The sequence below is a fragment of the Podarcis muralis genome, chromosome 14, assembly GCF_964188315.1.
Source record: "Podarcis muralis chromosome 14, rPodMur119.hap1.1, whole genome shotgun sequence".
NCBI classification, from domain to species: Eukaryota; Metazoa; Chordata; class Lepidosauria; order Squamata; family Lacertidae; genus Podarcis; species Podarcis muralis.
In genome coordinates, this window is record NC_135668.1 from 38,372,181 (window position 1) to 38,384,849 (window position 12,669).

The following is a 12,669-nucleotide window of genomic DNA, read 5'->3' on the forward strand; positions in this document are numbered from 1 at the left end:
TCATGTTTGTAGCTTCAAGAACAGTGGTTGGACAGTGTTCTCGAAGCTACAAATAATAACAATAGTATTGATTATCTTGGATCTCTGGGTAGCTTTCAATAGCATTGCCCATGGAATTATCAGTAGACTAGTTGAGCTGGATGTTCAAGGTGCCATTGATGGTGATTCTGCTACTACTTGGATAACTGATTCCAGAAGTTGGTGCTGGGGACCATTTATTGACTTCTTGGCAGTTAGGCTTTGGGATGCCCTATGATTCTCTACTCTTCTAACTGTGTAACAGTTGCATAAAACAGTTGGAAGAGCTCATCCCAAGATTTGGTTTGAAGCACCAGTTGTTTTGAGAGCCAGTTTTATCTCTTTTTCCGCATCAAATTTAGGTGAGGTTCTAGGTCTCCTGAACTGCAGAGTGTGTCCAGTAACAGTTAGGATGAGGGCTTATAAGGTGAAACTTGGTCTACCCCTGGTGGATGATTCATCCACCGAAGTGAGTGATGTTAACCTTTTTTGGAAAGGATTGCTTACTGATCCAGCATTATCACTTGAGGCCCAAGTGGCCTCTGTCACGCTACGCACCTTTTATTTCCCATGGCTAATATACCAGCTATGGCCCTTTCTGGATGTAGATGGCATGGCCACAGTTACCTCTCATTCAAATTAAACAGTCTATTTTATATGGGAATGCCTTTGAAAATGGCATCAAAAAATAAGGCTGGAAGATTTTTAACTGGGTCTGGTTGATTTGGTGTATTGTATCAATGCTTTATCAGTTGCACTGGCTTCCAGTCTATTTCTGAGCCCAATTCAAAGGGCTGTTTTTGACCTTTAAAGCCCTTATTGGCTTAGGATGAGGGTAACTGAAAGATAATCCTCTAATATATTTCTACTCAGACTTTGAGATATTATTCAGAGCTCCTGTTCCAGGTGCCTCCACCGAATTATATGAGTCAGGTAGCTTTTTGTTGTGGAACACCTGCATAGAGAGGCTTGACTGCTGATTCCTTTATGGTCATTTTGGCACCTGATGATGATGATGATGATTTCAGGCCTTTAAAAACCTGCAGTATTCACTTTTAAATCCACTGCTTATCTGTTCTGTATTTTTAGTTATGCTGTGAAACTGGATTGCTGACTGTTTTATGCTGAAATTTGTTTTCTGTATTTTATTATTTTATGAGCCCCCTGATGACCTTTGTTGTTGTGTTGCCTGTATAACTTCCACAGATAAACAAGTTCTATATGTACTGTGTGAAAGATAATTAGATCAGGGGGTTTCAAACTTCCTTAAGGGAACCCTTAAACATTTCTCATAAAATCCCTGCACATTTGACATTTTTTAAAAAGCTAGTACAGTATGGTGTATTGGTTAGAGTGTCTGACTAGGATTTTGGATAACATAGTTCAAATCCTCAGCCATCAAGTTGACTGGGTAAGTTTGGGCCAGCTTCTGCCTCACAGCCTAGCCTGCTTCCTCTGCTGAATTCTGTGCACCAAGATGCTACCAGGCTGTTGTCTGACCTGCTAGATTGCTGACCTTGGAATGTTGTAGAATGTAGAGGATTACTGTACTTTAAATAGGGTACTGACCAGACCTGTTGGACCTCCTCACTACCTGTTTGCCACGAGAGTATGTCAGAGAATTGTGCAGAGTATGTGCACGAGAGTATGTCAGAGAATTCACTTGCAACTACGTTATATGTTGGAGGAGAAGATGCGTTGTTGCAGACAAGTTGTCATTCAAGGAAGTTGCCATTATTTGACCTCTGATAAGTTTCCAAGGAACTCTGGGTTACAGTTTTGTAAGCCGTTGGCTTAGAATGGTTATGAAGTCAATCATCATTTTTTCACACTCAGCAATGCTTTGTCATTGCCAGTTTTTGCTGTATTTCAATGACATTATTTGAACTCAAGGGTATTAAAGGCAGTTGGTGGAGGTAGAAAATTGCTGCCCCACCCCCCCATTAGTAAAACATTTTTTTTGGGGGGGGGGGAGTATTGTTGCTTGTAGTGTGTACATTATTCCCACATTTACCTCTGGTAAACAGCTTTTGCAAGTTATTTTTATTACTTCTAGAACCTGTGAGACTAGAGTTGACATTAGGACAAAATTAATTTGTCTGTACAAAAGGGTGCAATTTGTGTCTCTGCTTTTTTAAAAAATAAGTGTCTACTCTCTAGCTCCTTTTACTTAGAGATCTGGCATACTGTTCAAAGCATTTTTTAGTTTAAAAACTTGAATATAATGTCTTCGATTGATTTATATAACTTGAAACCAAAATTTCTAGAACAGCTTTGCAAATGCAGTAGATATTGCCCATTCTAGTTCTACAGTGATTTCCAAAAGGCAGATTATAAGAGGCTTTATCAGTGGGTTGCTAGACTGGCAGTAGTGAGAGTAGAAAGCAATGCAGCACAGGGGGGTTAATGCACAACTAATATTTGTATCAGGGATAGTCAAAATATGGATTTTTAATAAGGACAGAAAGTGGTGGGAGTGGGGAAACTAGGAATCAAGTATGTTACTGAAAAATTGTGAAAACAAAATTGCAGGGTTTTTAGGGGAGGAAATATTCTTAATGGGTTTGCAAGCATCATTAGAGATGACTATTTTTAACTTACGGGCCCCCAACCAAATTGCCTCTAATTGGAAACTGAGATGTGAATAAAAATAGATGTGCACCTTAACATCTTGATGACTCTTGGCATGCAAGTGGAGCTTTTAAAAGATTATAGGCACAATGAGGTATGTATTGCTGTTAGTGAGATGCCCACCAAATAAACTTGGTTGTGTCTTCCTGGTTCTTTGAAATGTTATGTTGATAGAATCCATTATTTTTTGATTGCTTGTTTAAAATTGTATTGCAAGCAGCTGCATACCTAGACACTGGCAGGTAAGATTGTTTCTTTCATGCAATAAACCAGAATAGCTTTTAAAATGAGTTACTGTTTTATCTTGTTTAAGCTATTGTTGTGTCTCATATATTAATATAGCAGCAAATGAGATCACTATGCAACGACGGGCCAAATATAAAATGGGTCAGTAAATAGGTAGGTGGGCTAGTGCATTTTTATGAATCTGGATTCAATACCTTTTGATGATTTTGTAAGCCTCACTTAAAGTACAATTTTAGGCTGCACCCATATGCATATCAGTCTGGTAGTAAATTCCACCTAAGTTGGTGGGACTTGAAACCCAATTCTATGCATAATTAATTATGCCTAAGGTCATTAATTTATTTTATTTAGAAATTAATCAGTTTATTTTATTTATATATCCAACTTGATTTACAAGGCAGCTTACAAATCAGTCCTTTGCATGTCTACACAGAAGTAAGTCCACTTGTGTTCAGTTGCATTTACTCCCTATGAAGCATGCTTAGGAATGGTGCCTAAGGCTCAGATCCTATGCATGCTTAGGAGTAAGCCCCATTTAATATGGTGGGATCTCTTTCTGAATTAACATGCTTAGGATTGCACTGGAAATGATGATACAGCTTTTAGCTAATATGGAAATAAAAATGAACTGAAACAGAATTGCAGGATGCAGTTAATAAAATGAGCAGTAGCAAAACCCATACTGTACTGTACTGTCAGAAAGTAGGCCAACAAAAATGGAATGAATTGTTATAGAAACAATGATAGCAAAAATCCACAATAAAAAGAAAAACAATAGTCGAAACAATGAAACATGACATTTGATAAGCAGAAACTAAAGACAGAGAATAACAGCTCAATTCAACAGGAGTGAAATTGGCAAAAACTAGTCCCACAGATGTTGAGCAGGTTGTATAGGCTCTGGAAAAACCCCTGCTTTAACCTCCAGGGAGGTTCACATCCTTGATGGTACTGCTGAAAAAGTTGTGCCCTGTCTTAACCACCCACTGCATCCCAAATGGTGGTGCAACTTGAAGCAGCAACTCTTGAAAGATCAACATGGATAGACTTGTGAAATAGGAGGCAGTCAATGGCCTTAGGTGTGCCAACTTTGCATAGGGTCTCTGTGTTACTTGCAATTAGGTATGCATGCTATTGGACTGTCATGGTAGTATTTTAATGAACATAGTGCCTTGAGTCCTATACAACACTTGTCTGAGGTAAGCTTTAGTAGGACATATTTCTAGTAAAGATTGCTTTACATAGCTCCACAGTCAGAACATGACTGTAGTTTGCTGAAGTCATTTTGAGCCAAGAGGCCTTTAGAGCTTGGTGGCATTGGTTCTGTACTGAATCAACTTGCTTCTATCATGGATGGCACTTTGTGTACTTTCCCTTCTAATCCTTGAAGTTATATATGTAAGAGGACTAAATGGTGGCCTTTAAGTAACTAGCTACGCTACAGAAAGCATGAAATGTACTGAAAGCTCATCTTCATATAAGCTGCTGTCTTATTTACAAAGTTCACATCTTCAGAAATATGTCATTCAGCAGGACTAAATTCATGCTCCTCTTAGAGCTGTAATAATTGTTTTTATGAGCCAGCTGCAATGATAATTTCGGAGCTTGGGTGTTGTGCAGTAATTATCAGCATATGGTTTTCTTGGGACAGGGAATTGCAAGGTAGTGACTCTGTGGAGAGTTTGAAGGGAGGTGGTAAGGAATTAATTTCTCAAGTAGCAAGGTTTAATTTGAGCCATGGCCTACCTCTGGAAGAAGAAGTGATGATAAAGAATTTGCAGAGGGCATTTCTCCACAGTCAGCACACCGGGTGGCTTTCAAGCAGAGGGAGCCCTGGAACATACTTCAGAAATCAAGCAGTGTTTTAATAGCTGTGGTAGCCTGATAATGAAAATTGAGGAAGGGACATATTTCTGTGAGATCCAGAGACATGTCATTTGTACTAGGAACTGTGCTTAATTTATGCTTCTGACAAAATAAAATAAAGGTTGCATGGACACCCTGAGCTAAACAATCTCACACTTTTACAAGCACCCAAGTTAAGCCTTCTAATAACTTCAAGTCTTTTTGCGTGCCCACAAAAAGCCTGCATTCTTCTCTTCTGCCTTCTTCCTTTGTTAGCTAAGCATCCCAACAACCTACCTGTGGTGCCAGGGAAGACAGTTGAAGTGGGTGGTAGGATACTCCAGCTCCATTGTGGAACATCACTTCCTGCTAGGGAGGGCACTGGGACTTCAACTTTCAGAATCCCTAATGGGAAAATGACTGTTTTATTCCCACAAGGGACAAGGTCATTGGACTCTCTGGCTGGCATTTCTAGCAGAAATTTATGTGAATAATGCTTTTTCATTAGAGTTGATAAGACTGATGAACCCTAGTCCTTTCTGTGGTGGAAATGGTTGTCCCAGCAGAGAGGATTAGACAAATTAATAGAATAATAGAGCTGGAAAGCATCACAAGGGTAATCTAGTCCAACTCCCTGCAATGCAGGAATCTGTTGCCCAATGTGATAGCCAAGAGTTGAGAATTCACTATTCAATTCTACACTTAGGGTTGAATTCACTGAGTGACCTTTGCCACTTCACATCTCACTCCAATTTTCAGTTTGCAAATAATACAGACCTACCATTTGGTCTTATTGTAAGGCTTAGCAGGACTACATGTGCGAAGCCCCTTGAACACTGCAAGTGTGATGTAAATGCTAAGAATTATTACTACTCTCTCTTGAAGCTAAGTAAAAGGTCAGTGATTTAGGAGTGTTGTAATGAGAGTTGCTTTATAAAACATGTTCTTCTTCTTTATCTGTAGATTACATCTGGCTGCATCTCCAAGTGGCATCTAATGCTATCTTCATAGAATGATGTTCTTGCTGTTACAGAAGAATGATTTTGTTTGGTAGAGCCTCACAAGTGGTCCCAGAAAGAGCTGTCCAATATTTGATGTTTTCTCTCTAATGGTAAGTTTCTCCAAAAGTGGTTTACTACATTACTTTATTTATACAACTAAAAACAACCCCAGGAAGTCCCCCCCCCCATAAAAAAGCACATTCTTTAACATATTAAATAGGTTGCTCTGTAGTGTCAGGTCCTGCTGGTTTGAGTTCAAGACTGAGGCTTGCAATTTGCCCACAGCTGGCTCCTACCTGCCTTGCTAAAATGTCTATCTGAGCCCATTGTAACATAGGAATTTCATGGACCATTAAGGGTGAATGACTTTTCTGTTGTAAAAGAAGCTGTCCTGCTTTAAAATCTGTTCAGAGCTCAGGGTTTAGACTATCAAGGTGTTACTACAGATTTCTATTGAATAATCAACACCATTACTTTTCTGCACTGTAACCCTCCCCTTAAAAAAAACCTAGTTGGCAATAGGATTTCCTGAGGGCTATCTTAAGTAGTATGTGGAGGTGGCAGGTTGTGCTTTCCCTTTCCTATGCCTGGTTCCCCGCCCCCCCGAGCAAAGACCTGTTGCCCCTTCCAGCCACTGTTGTTTCCTTCACCCCTCCAACATTAAATGTTTCTGGGGTGGAGAGAATGGAGGAGTTGCCTAGTAACAGTTCATGTACTGTAGTACAGCTTCTGCATCAACTGATTTTCAGGATGTTTTTAGTGTGAGAGAGATTGTAGCAGAATGGAAGGAGAGAGATGCAACTTAGAGAAGAGAAGGCAAGATTAGGAGGTGATGGTCAGCTCTTAAGTTCTTGCCTCTCCTCTTCCTCCTCCTGGGTTGTCAGCTAGGGGCCAGACACGATGTAGAGGCTGTCAGTGGCTAATTTCTGTTTTGAACTGAATTACCTATCATGTTAAATGCACTGCTGTTATAGATCACAGGTAGCATCTTTTAATGCTATAATACAGGCAGCAAAGTTACCATTTTGAATTGTGATATCAATACAGGAAGAGATGTTCCCTTTTTAAAACAAAAACCGTAATTGAAAAGGCATGTTACCCTTGCAGACACTTACTGGATGAGGACTGCTTTCCATGATGCAATTTGCACTTGAAATAACATTTCTACAAGTCACCCCTCTGGGTAGGATTTATGCCCATGCCTAATTCAAATCAGACATGAGTGCCTAAAATCTGGAGGCATCCCATAGAAATACATCCTTACTGCCTAGCAATAACTCATGGGAATGATTTGCTGATGGACTCCTATGAGTAAAAATAATACTATGGTGAGTCTGCCTTTTCTTTATATATGGAGAACCAGCTTTTATTTAACTCTGCTAATTCACCAATGCTTGTGGAGCATTTCTTACTTTTCTCCCACTCCCACTGTGCACATACATTCAAAACCTTCTAACCACTGCCACAAATTGATATTATTCTGTTTACAAAAGCCTTCATCTATACTTCAGTTGGTTACATTTAAGACTTATGTTTGCTGTAATAAGTCCACTTTATTCTTCAGGGGTGGCCCGGGATGTTTTGATGCTCTAGGCAAAATGCCCTTTCACTGCTGCCCTCCTGACACCCTGACACCTGCAGATCCAGGCCCCCTCTTTGGCCCTGCTGTCATGGCTGCACCACTACCAGCTCTGCAGTGTTAGCAGTGAGAGCAGGAGTGCTGTGGTGGCAGCAGTTATGGTATGGGTGTGCAGGGCTGGCAGCGGTGCAATGGGGTGGGTGGGTTAGGAACTGGATCTTCTGCTTTAGGCAAATTGCTTGACCTCGCCTCATGGAAGTGCCGGCCTTTGTATCTTTAAATGACAGTTAACAGATGTTTACATAAGTCTGGTTCACAAAGTGTAGTTCTTAACACTATTTAACTTGTATGCCATTTACCCTTAGTCCATCTTTCACAGTCATTCTTACCACAAGGTGGACTTCAGCTAGTTTCTTTGGAGCCAGATTGCAGGCATTTCTCACTGTGCTTAGCTTCAGAAGCTCCTTGCTGAATTCTGCTTGCTGCTCAACACCCTTATATAGACTCAGCAGCCTGAGAGTCCTCAACACCACCAAGACTGTCAGTGCAGGCAGGGAGAGCTCAGGGCTGCAAGGCAGGTGGTAGAATCCCTAATCTGTCCCAACTACCCAATGCCAGGAACAAACACTCTAACCCCCCCCTCGACCCCCAACTGGACAAAGAGCCTGGAGAGAGAAAGGGGATTTATATAGACTACAGCAACTCCCCCTCCCTGATCCTCAAGTCTGCCCTGAGTACTCAAGTGGGCACAGCTGAATGAGATCCACTCCAACCTGTTCAACCATCCAGGTGTCAATGATACAGACCAGAACGGCCTCCTCATCTATATTCAGATCATGAGAGAGTTCTTACTCAGAGCTGACCTGGCATTCAGAAACAGTAGACCTGGGGGCTGGCTGATAGGACAACTGCAATTCCCCAGGTTGGAGGAGGGGCTGGCACATGATGCAGTCACTGACTGCATGTGCCGTATCCCCCTTACCTGGCCTCTCCCACCCACCCATCATAGCATACCTCCCTCTGCCCTAAACCACTGTGATTGCTCACTACTCCTCGCTTCTCAGGCACATCCTATGCACCTTTATTTAAAAAGGAAAAAACCTCCAAATTTTAACACCCAGATGTTAAAGCCATTTAAGAACAATTTAAAACATTTTAAACAGATGAGGTATTCAAAACAGTAGCAGAGCCCCCATCCGAAAGGCCTAGGCAATACCCCAACCCAAGAGATTGTTCCAGCTTGTTCTGCAGCAGCCTTTTTGTAGTTGGAGTGAGTTCTCTAGCACTCACAGCAAGATGTAGCGTAGCAAAGACTTGGTGGGGGGGGTGTCACACCAGCTCTCTAGCCTCATTGTCACAGGATGGCTGATATGATTATTATTTGGGGGTATTGGGGTATGCTTTTATGTTTTTGCTCTGGGTGCTCATGATTGACAGCTGAAGGCTGTGGTCCAGCGAAGGAAGACCCACAAAGGCAGGGAAAAGGCATAGTACCAGGGTTTGCAAGTGTGCCTTAAGGCAGTAATGTGAATGCAGACCCACACAATAAATGTCTTTCCTTCACTATCCCTCAGCTTACATGTGCTTTTATGGTTTGATGTTGTTTCTGTACACCCTCAAATTAATGGCTCATAGTTTGCCATGTCAACTGCTGTATAGGTGAAGGAGATGAATGTAGTTGGAGTGCAATTACGAGCCTGTGGCCATCTGGTTTAAGTTCCTGGAGCATAATCTGCCTGAAACAAACTGTACACAGTGTTAAAACATTCTGACAGAAGTCTAACCTTTAGCACCTGCACTATGTATTCTAAGTATGGGTGTTAAAATTTCTAGCTAGCACCCTTGGCTTTTTTCCAGTAATAATGCTGTGGAGGATTGCTTTTATCTTCATCAGTGAAACAACACTTTTCTTCTTGCTGTTAAACTATATCTATCTATCTATCTATAGTGGATAATAGTTTAACATTTATGTGAAAGACTTAGTTGTCCAATTCTAGTGTACATTCTTTTGTGAGGTACAGGATGCTGGCTGAAGTTTAGATCTTAAAATATTGGATCTCCTGTTGTTGTTTAGTCATTTAGTCGTGTCCGACTCTTCGTGACCCCATGGACCAGAGCACGCCAGGCACTCCTGTCTTCCACCGCCTCCCACAGTTTGGTCAGGCTCATGTTTGTAGCTTCGAGAACACTGTCCAGCCATCTCGTCCTCTGTCGTCCCCTTCTCCTTGTGCCCTCCATCTTTCCCAACATCAGGGTCTTTTCCAGGGAGTCTTCTCTTCTCATGAGATGGCCAAAGTATTGGAGCCTCAACTTCACGATCTGTCCTTCCAGTGAGCACTTAGGGCTGATTTCCTTAAGAATGGATACCTTTGATCTTCTTGCAGTCCATGGGACTCTCAAGAGTCTCCTCCAACACCACAATTCAAAAGCATCAATTCTTCGGCGATCAGCCTTCTTGATGGTCCAGCTCTCACTTCCATACATCACTACTGGGAAAACCATGGCTTTAACTATACGGACCTTTGTTGGCAAGGTGATGTCTCTGCTTTTTAAGACGCTGTCTAGGTTTGCCATCGCCTTTCTCCCAAGGAGCAGGCGTCTTTTAATTTCGTGACTGCTGTCACCATCTGCAGTGATCAAATGGATCTCCTGTTTACTGTTAATTCAGAATGCCAAGCTAAATAGTACAATGTATGGATTTTCCTACATCTGCTGGTTATGTGAAATAAAATTTTGGAAAATGGCTATAAAGATAATAAATATGTAAAATCCATACCTAAACCAAATCGGTCAGCTGGATTTTGTTGGATATTAAACTTCAAAGTATTAACGTACTGTCAGGGAACTGCCATCGGAAGGACAGGAGGTGGAAGGGCTCACAGAGGTTGAGAGAGACTTAGCAGCTGAAGAGGGAACCAGCAGGGGGAGAGAAGGAGCTCCAAGGGAAAGTGAGTCGGAGGGATGGCTCAGGGACACTTCCAGCGAAAATAGTGGGGAGGTTTCAGGACCTCCTATAAGGACACCCACTCCTCGCCGGAAACTGTCGCGCAGAGAGTCCAGAAGACGTGTTTCCGTTAAGGAGCTTTTATGCTGGAAGAGATTCCGTAAGCGCCCACTGTCGGATTCTGCTAGCGACTGACGGAGCCATGCTTGAGGGGCTCCGTCGTAGGCAGAGGTTTGCGGACTTGGCCAAACTCTGAGGGACTAGGATTTTACGCACAAGCAGCTCATCATCCCATCACAGCAATCCGACAGTCCCTGAAAGCAGCTTGTGCAGGGAGAGGCATCATGAGCAACCCAGCCGAAACCGGAGAAGCAGGAGGAGCTGGAGCGGGTCCAAGCCTGGAAGAAAGGTACAGGGTGTTGGAAGTCCAGCTAGCGCTGCAGACGGCGAGGCTCGAGGAGAGGAGGGCTCAGGATGCAGAAAAGGGGGAAACCACCCCGCTCGCAAGAAAGGTGCCAGGATTGGTGCAGAAGTTTGGGGGGGATCCCAGGAACTATCACGCCTTTAGGACAGAGATGCAATATGCTCTCAATCTGCAGTTTGATGACTTTCCCGACGAGGAGTCGCGAGTGGCTTTTGTGATTGGCCATCTCGAAGCGGGGGCGAAAGACTGGGTTAGGCCCCTGATGGCAGTGAATAATGAGATCCTAAAGGACACGAGGAAGTTTTTTCGCGCCATGGACCTGATGTTTTCCAGCGACATTGAGCAGGGAGTGGTGCGCAGACAGTTAATGGCTTGTAAACAGGGGAGCCGATCTGTCCGTGAGTACTGGACTGAGTTTACCATGTTGATCCATAAATTGGGGTGGGATCTATCGGCGGAGCCCATACAAATGCTTTTCGAAGAAGGGTTTTCTCCGGCGGTGAAAGATGAACTTTCCCGGGCGCCTAGGGCGGAGTCTATGGACCAGCTGACCAAATCCGCGCTGACCATAGGAGCACGCCAGGAGGCGAGAGCGTTGGAGAAGCGGGAAGGGAGAGGGGAACGTTGGAGGGATTTCCGCATTCCAGAGATTCCAGAGCCACCTTTCCCGCCAGCAGAGCCGATGGAAATTGGAACAGCGCGCGCGCGCGCAGTTTCAAATCCCAGCGAAGGGCGGAAGAAGGAGGGGAAGAGCGCCAAGAAATGTTATCTCTGCCAACAGCCAGGTCACTTTGCCAGAGTCTGCCCACAAAGAAAGGAATGGCAAGGGATGGCGGGAGCTGTTGGGGGAAAAGAGGAGGAAGGCAAGGAGCAAGTAAAAGCCAACGCCTGGCTGCCACCGTCGGGGCACAGCAGCCAGGCCAAAGAGCAGTGAAAGTGCCCACGCCGGAACCTCCAAGACCAGCTCTAGTGATAGAAGTGTTGCTAGAGCTGCCAAACGGACACCCACTAAAGATAAAGGTGCTATTGGACTCAGGCAGCTCCTGTAATTTCATGAGTAAGGAGTTTGCAGCTGAGCACCAGATACAGACTATCCCTTTAAGTAATCCCTTGCAGGTGACCACGATCGATGGGCGGGAGCTACTAGGAGGAGAAGTTAGCCAACAGACTGTTCCCATGATAATGAGGGTGGCAAGGCACACCGAACGGATAGCGTTTAATGTGGCTACCTTGGGAGGAGCTCCCATTATTTTGGGGATGAGCTGGCTGGCGCTACACGATCCGCTAGTGGGCTGGCATCAGAGAGTGGTCTCCTTTGGGTCAGCGCATTGCCTAGAACACTGCAAAGAGGGGAAGGCTCCGGAAGGGGCCAGAGTCACCCTAGCAGGGACGGAAGTAACGGACAAAGGCAAGGTGCCCCCACAATACGCCGATTGAGCAACGTCTTCAGCGAAAGGGAAGCAAACAAACTGCCGCCGCATAGACCCTTTGACTGTCAAATCAATCTACTCCCTGGGGCCCAACTCCCAGTGGGCAAGCTGTACGCCATGTCAGACAGGGAGATGCAGGAGTTAAGGGAGTTCATTGACAAAAACCTGAAGCGAGGTTTCATCAGAGAGTCCCGAGCGGTGGGGGGCAGCCCAGTGTTTTTTGTGGACCCAAAAAACAGAGATAAACCGAGGCTTGTAGTGGACTTCCGGGCCCTAAATGCAGTGTCGGAACCTCTGGCTTTCCCTATGCCCCGAATTGATGACATTTTGACTAGGGTGAGGAAGGGAAAGATTTTTACAAAACTGGACCTGAGGGGTGCGTACAACCTGATACGAATAAGGAAGGGGGATGAATGGAAGACCACCATGTTCACCCCTTTGGGGGCCTTTGAATACCTCGTTATGCCCTTCGGTCTACAAGCAGGCTCAGCGTGTTTTCAATCGTTTATGAACCACGTCCTGGGACCTTTGCTCTACAAGAATTGTGTAGC

General features: G+C 43.9%; 1 protein-coding gene across 7 annotated transcripts in view; it reads left to right on the top strand.

Moving 5' to 3' along the window:
* Positions 1 to 12,669, top strand: part of LOC114584278 (ankyrin repeat and fibronectin type-III domain-containing protein 1-like) — a 348,268-nt gene that overhangs the window by 7,066 nt on the left and 328,533 nt on the right. For all 7 annotated transcript variants that reach the window (XM_028705981.2, XM_028705989.2, XM_028705986.2 and 4 more), the window contains exon 2: positions 5,704 to 5,851. The gene's annotated coding sequence lies outside the window, so the exon portion shown is untranslated. The remainder of the gene's footprint in view (positions 1 to 5,703; positions 5,852 to 12,669) is intronic.